Source organism: Coregonus clupeaformis, chromosome 2 (assembly GCF_020615455.1).
Source record: "Coregonus clupeaformis isolate EN_2021a chromosome 2, ASM2061545v1, whole genome shotgun sequence".
NCBI classification, from domain to species: Eukaryota; Metazoa; Chordata; class Actinopteri; order Salmoniformes; family Salmonidae; genus Coregonus; species Coregonus clupeaformis.
In genome coordinates this window covers 1,890,529-1,897,808 of record NC_059193.1, presented here as the reverse complement: position 1 = coordinate 1,897,808, position 7,280 = coordinate 1,890,529, and positions in this window count along the sequence as shown.

Genomic DNA, 7,280 nt, shown 5'->3' with positions numbered 1-7,280 from the left:
ACTTCACAGGCATTTCAGCGTAAAACTTTTTTTTTAAATCAAAATGCGTTTTTTTGGCAGAAATGCCTTCTGGAACATGAACTTTCATGTGCTTTAATAACAAACTTGTATGCCATCTGTAAATACGAATACATGTTTTAAATTCTGTGGTTTAGCCACAGAAAAAGACAGGAACCTTCCTACTAGCCATGATTGGCTGAGATAATAGATGGGCTGGACATGCCGAGAGATGAGTTCGGATTGGTCTGCCATGTAGCACGCTCCAGAGTATGATAGCTAAGGAGAAAATAGTATGATAGCTAAGGATATGGAGAAAATTCAGGTGTGTTGGGATTATGGTTCATTGTTTAGTTAGCTACATGTCTAAACAAAAGACTCCACTATGCAAGTAATCATTTCACTGTACTGTTTACACCTTCTGTATCTAGTGACAAATAAACGTAGATTTTATTTGATATAGTGTGTGTTTACCAGAGACGGTAATGTGAAGAACAACATGACTTATACCAAAGTAAAATTAGGATATAACGTTAGGCCAATGAGACAGTGTCCAAGTTCTACAATTCTCCAAGCTAGAAACTAACCAAAACATTGTTTAGAAAGTTGCTTTTAGTAGGCTGGTTTGATAGATTGACATGTACTACATTTATTTTTAAACGGATGGGATTAGTGGTGTTAAAATACACCAGTTATGCTGTCGATAGACGCAGTATAAACCCGCCTTTAGTCTTGAAATCTTTGGTTGTACACTACCGTACTCACTGTTTAGCACCTGGTCTCACAAGTGACTCCTTAAAGAGATGGGTGGGGCTAAGGCTTAAGAGGGTGTGAACGATGCTGAATGGGTGTGGACAAAGAAGAGCTCTCCAGTAGTTGTACCAAAACATTCAAGGGCCATTTTCTCAAAAGTGGGGTTACAAGTTTATCAACTTTCAAAGCAGAATTACTTTCCCATTGTTCCTCAACTGTAGTGTATGACATACCATTTTCTAGCTCTCAATCTGTACTTTTATCCAATGTAAAAAATACAATTTCAAATTTTGCTACATAAGACCGAATCGAGACGGTCGGTCACATTTTGCATCATTTTTTTTTACATGATGATGTGGCCTGTGACACTTTGCTTCTTGAAAGTCTAATATCTTGAAAACTTGACTGCTGACATGCAAAACATTTGGGACCGTATCAACAGTGGACTAATTAAAACAATAAAAAAATATCGTTTTGAGTGGAGTTTCCCTTTAACAGTTCAATAATCCAGGTAATTCAATTCAAACTGGCCACAGATGACAGTTCTTCTAGAACAGTTCAACTAATCCAGCCTGTCCCAATTCGCTCCCTAGCCCTTCCTCTTGGCCCTAACCCTTCGATGGATGCAGATCGGTAAAACGTAAACAATACGGTGGAAGCTCAACATGAACTATACCTATCCAGGCCCTTCAGATCTACATACATTGACTATACCTATCCAGGCCCTTCAGATCTACATACATTGACTATACCTATCCAGGCCCTTCAGATCTATATACATTGACTATACCTATCCAGGCCCTTCAGATCTACATACATTGACTATACCTATCCAGGCCCTTCAGATCTACATACATTGACTATACCTATCCAGGCCCTTCAGATCTACATACATTGACTATACCTATCCAGGCCCTTCAGATTTACAAACATGAACTATACCTATCCAGGCCCTTCAGATCTACAAACAGTGATGGGTTAGGGCCAAGGGAGAGTGGTAGAGAGCGAATTGGGAATCAGCTCTCCTATTGTTGTCTTGTCTGCTTCTACTTAGGGTGCTTAGTGACCTGAGTTAACACTGTTGAGCCAATGCAGTGAGATACCAATGCAGCAACACACTGTTGAACCAATGCAGTGAGATACCAATGTAGCAACACACTGTTGAGGCAATGCAGTGAGATACCAATGCAGCAACACACTGTTGAGCCAATGCAGTGAGATACCAATGCAGCAACACACTGTTGAGGCAATGCAGTGAGATACCAATGTAGCAACACACTGTTGAACCAATGCAGTGAGATACCAATGCAGCAACACACTGTTGAGCCAATGCAGTGAGATACCAATGCAGCAACACACTGTTGAGCCAATGCAGTGAGATACCAATGTAGCAACACACTGTTGAACCAATGCAGTGAGATACCAATGCAGCAACACACTGTTGAGCCAATGCAGTGAGATACCAATGCAGCAACACACTGTTGAGCCAATGCAGTGAGATACCAATGTAGCAACACACTGTTGAACCAATGCAGTGAGATACCAATGCAGCAACATACTGTTGAGCCAATGCAGTAAGATACAGCTAACATACCGACACTAGCATGGTAACATCTTTAACCACTGAGATGTACTGAGCTGGTACTGTGAGATATATACACATGATCCTTAATAACAGAGGTCAAGTCAGTTCTAAGGGATATTCTTCATACACTAGACTAGAGACCAGAAGTTCAAATCAGACTACTGCGGCTCCGACTCTATTAACAACTATAGAAGATGGTTGATGATTTAGTAACCTGCGTTTCGCTGTAGAATTGATTCAACCTTGTGCAGCATTACCGGGCATAAATAAGAGATTTATGAACGATTCTTCTTTCAAATATGATCTCCACTTTTTCTACCATGGATAGTTCTATTGTCTCGTGGAGTTATGTCTAGATGAAAGAGGGTGGCATGTTTCTCTTCCTGGTCCTGTTGAAGTAGCTCGCCATGACTGGAAGCGTCTGGGTGTTACTGTCTGGGGAATATATGGACCTGGAGATAAACTGCCTCAGTCTAGGTTCTCTAAAGGCTACACAGTCCACAGTCTTTATTTCATAAGCTAACTATAGAGAGAGACAGATAGGTAGTCAGATGGATTACACCGAAAGACATGTTGATAGACAGGAAGACAGACAGACAGGCAGGTATACAGACAAAGAGATGTACAGATACACTGACTGACAGACAGGCAGACTGACTGTTATAGAGGAAGGGAAACGTCTCAGCCAGCTACATGTCACATACTAACCGATATCAGGGGGCATTGGCATTGATGAACTGAAAATCTACCCATATGAGCCATATGGGTAGATTTTGAGCCATATGAGCCATATGTGCCATACAGCGCCGGAGAAGATGGCTGCCATTTTACAGCCCTCTAACCAATTGTACTATTATGTGTGTTTTTCCGCGTTATTTGTAATTTATTTTGTACATAATGTTTCTGCCATCGTCTCTTATAACCAAAAAGAGCTTCTGGATATCAGGACAGCGATTACTCACCTCGTATTGGACGAAGATTTTTTCTTCAACGAGGCTGGCGCGAGGATATCATACAGACACCCGACAAGGCCCAAATCCCCGTCATTCGCGTGAGGAAGAGACGGAGATATTGTGGGACGTAGATCGGGTGCCTTGTAAGGATCCGACGGCGAGCGAGTAAACTGCCTCTTCCATCAATCCTATTAGCCAACGTTCAATCATTGGAGAACAAATTGGACGACTTAAGATTACGGTTATCCTACCAACGGGACATTAAAAACTGTAATATCTTATGTTTCACCGAAGTCGTGGCTGAACGACGACATGGATTTCATACAGCTAGCGGGCTATACGCTACATCGGCAGGATAGAACGTCTGACTCCGGTAAGACAAGGGGTGGCGGTCTGTGTATATTTGTAAACAACAGCTGGTGCACAAAATCAAATACTAAGGAAGTCTCGAGGTTTTGCTCGCCTGAGGTAGAGTATCTTATGATAAGCTGTAGACCACACTATTTACCAAGAGAGTTTTCATCTATATTTTTCATAGCTGTCTATTTACCACCACAAACCAATGCTGGCATTAAGATTGCACTGAATGAGTTGTACAAGGCCATTAATCAACAGGAAAACGCTCATCCAGATGCAGCGCTCCTAGTGGCCGGGGACTTTAATGCAGGGAAAAATAAATCCGTTCTACCTAATTTCTACCAGCATGTTAAATGTGCAACCAGAGGAAAAAAAACTCTAGACCACCTTAACTCCACACACAGAGACGCATACAAAGCTCTCCCTCGCCCTCCATTTGGCAAATCTGACCATAACTCTATCCTCCTGATTCCTGCTTATAAGCAAAAACTAAAGCAGGAAGCACCAGTGACTCGGTTAATAAAAAAGTGGTCAGATGACGCAGATGCTAAGCTACAGGACTGTTTTGCTAGCACAGACTGGAACATGTTCCGGGGATTCTTCAGACAGCATTGAGGAGTACACCACATCAGTCACTGGCTTCATCAATAAGTGCATCGATGATGTCGTCCCCACAGTGACCGTATCGTACATACCCCCAACCAGAAGCCATGGATTACAGGAAACATCCGCACTGAGCTAAAGGGTAGAGCTGCCGCTTTCAAGGAACGGGACTCTAACCCGGACGCTTATAAGAAATCCCGCTATGACCTCCGACGAACCATCAAACAGGCAAAGAGTCAATACAGGACTAAGATTGAATTGTACTACACTGGCTCTGACACTCGCCGGATGTGGCAGGGCTTGGAAAACTATCACAGACTACAAAGGGAAGCACAGCCGCGAGCTGCCCAGTGACACAAGCCTACCAGACGAGCTAAACCACTTCTATGCTCGCTTCGAGGCAAGCAACACTGAAGCATGCATGAGAGCACCAGCTGTTCCGGATGACTATGTGATCACGCTCTCCGTAGCCGATGTGAGTAAGACTTTTAAGCAGGTCAACATTCACAAGGCCGCAGGGCCAGACGGATTACCAGGACGTGTACTCCGAGCATGTGCTGACCAACTGGCAAGTGTCTTCACTGACATTTTCAACATGTCCCTGACTGAGTCTGTAATACCAACATGTTTCAAGCGGACCACCATAGTCCCCGTGCCCAAGGCCTCTAAGATAACCTGCCTAAATGACTACCGACCCGTAGCACTGACGTCTGTAGCCATGAAGTGCTTTGAAAGGCTGGTCATGGCTCACATCAACAGCATTATCCCAGAAACCCTGGACCCACTCCAATTTGCATACCGCCCCAACAGAACCACAGATGATGCAATCTCTATTGCACTCCACACTGCCCTTTCCCACCTGGACAAGAGGAACACCTACGTGAGAATGCTATTAATTGACTACAGCTCAGCATTCAACACCATAGTGCCCTCTAAGCTCATCACTAAGCTAAGGATCCTGGGACTAAACACCTCCCTCTGCAACTGGATCCTGGACTTCCTGGACGGGCCGCCCCAGGTGGTAAGGGTAGGTAACAACACATCTGCCACACTGATCCTCAACACGGGGCCCCTCAGGGGTGCGTGCTCAGTCCCCTCCTGTAGTCTCTGTTCACCCATGACTGCATGGCCAGGCACGACTCCAACACCATCATTAAGTTTGCCGACGACACAACAGTGGTAGGCCTGATCACCGACAACGATGAGACAGCCTATAGGGAGGAGGTCAGAGACCTGGCCGTGTGGTGCCAGGACAACAACCTCTCCCTCAACGTGACCAAGACAAAGGAGATGATTGTGGACTACAGGAAAAAAAAGAGGACTGAGCACGCCCCCATTCTCATCGACGGGGCTGTAGTGGAACAGGTTGAGAGCTTCAAGTTCCTTGGTGTCCACATCACCAACGAACTATCATGGTCCAAACACACCAAGACAGTCGTGAAGAGGGCACGACAAAGCCTATTCCCCCTCAGGAGATATTCCTGGCATGGGTCCTCAGATCCTCAAAAAAATTCTACAGCTGCACCATCGAGAGCATCCTGACTGGTTGCATCACCGCCTGGTATGGCAACTGCTTGGCCTCCGACCGCAAGGCACTACAGAGGGTAGTGCGTACGGCCCAGTACATCACTGGGGCCAAGCTTCCTGCCATCCAGGACCTCTATACCAGGCGGTGTCAGAGGAAGGCCCTCAAAATTGTCAAAGACTCCAGCCACCCTAGTCATAGACTGTTCTCTCTGCTACCGCACGGCAAGCGGTACCGGAGTGCCAAGTCTAGGTCCAAAAGACTTCTCAACAGCTTCTACCCCCAAGCCATAAGACTCCTGAACAGCTAATCATGGCTACCCGGACTATTTGCACTGCCCCCCACCCCATCCTTTTACGCTGCTGCTACTCTGTTAATTATTTATGCATAGTCACTTTAACTCTACCCACATGTACATATTACCTCAACTAGCCGGTGCCCCCTCACATTGACTCTCGCAACGGTACCCCCTGTATATATAGCCTCCCTACTGTCACTTTATTTTACTTCTGCTCTTTTTTCTCTCAACACTTTTTTTGTTGTTGTTTTATTTTTACTTTTTTTGTAAAAAATAAATGCACTGTTGGTTAAGGGCTGTAAGTAAGCATTTCACTGTGATGTCTGCACCTGTTGTATTCGGCGCATGTGACCAATAAAATTTTATTTGATTTGATTTGATATGGTGTGGTGTGTTGTGCACTTCAAAAGAGGAAGATCATGTGTTGGTTTAGGGAGAGCTGGGAGTGAAGACGGTCTCTTTAAGTAGGTTATAGGCCCGGGGGCCTGAGGCATTGTGGCTGAGGCTGTCTTGTCTGAAACTGCCTCTGAATTATTAGAAGGTTGCAACATCTGGAAACACAGTGATGGATATAATAATAATATAATATGCCATTTAGCAGACGCTTTTATCCAAAGCGACTTACAGTCATGCGTGCATACATTTTTGTGTATGGGTGGTCCCGGGGATCGAACCCACTACCTTGGCGTTACAAGCGCCGTGCTCTACCAGCTGAGCTACAGAGGACCACATGGATGGCCAGGTGTGTGTGTGTATACGCAGCACGCACACGCACTCACACACACACACACACACACACACACACACACACACACACACACCATACACACACACACAGAAGGAAAGGAATAAAGATCCAGCTAAGAGAAAAGTATACATACAAGATTTGACAGTTTGCAGTTTAACACCTGTCTCTCTCTTCTCAAATGTTGTCTAATTTATTATAATAAAAGAGGATATATAGAGTCAGTGATGAACTGTTTATCGCCCTGACAACAGACACATAAAAGACCAGATAACAGCAGCATATTAAATTTGATGAGATTATTACACAGTCAGTCATAATCATCCCTGCATCAGGGGAAATGATACTATATCAAGGAAATGATATTGTTATATCACTACTCTGCATGTGGTGATCCTAGATAAAGGGCTAAGAGATAATATGAAGGAAAGACCCCTTTGGTGTGTGTGTGTGTGTGTGTGTGG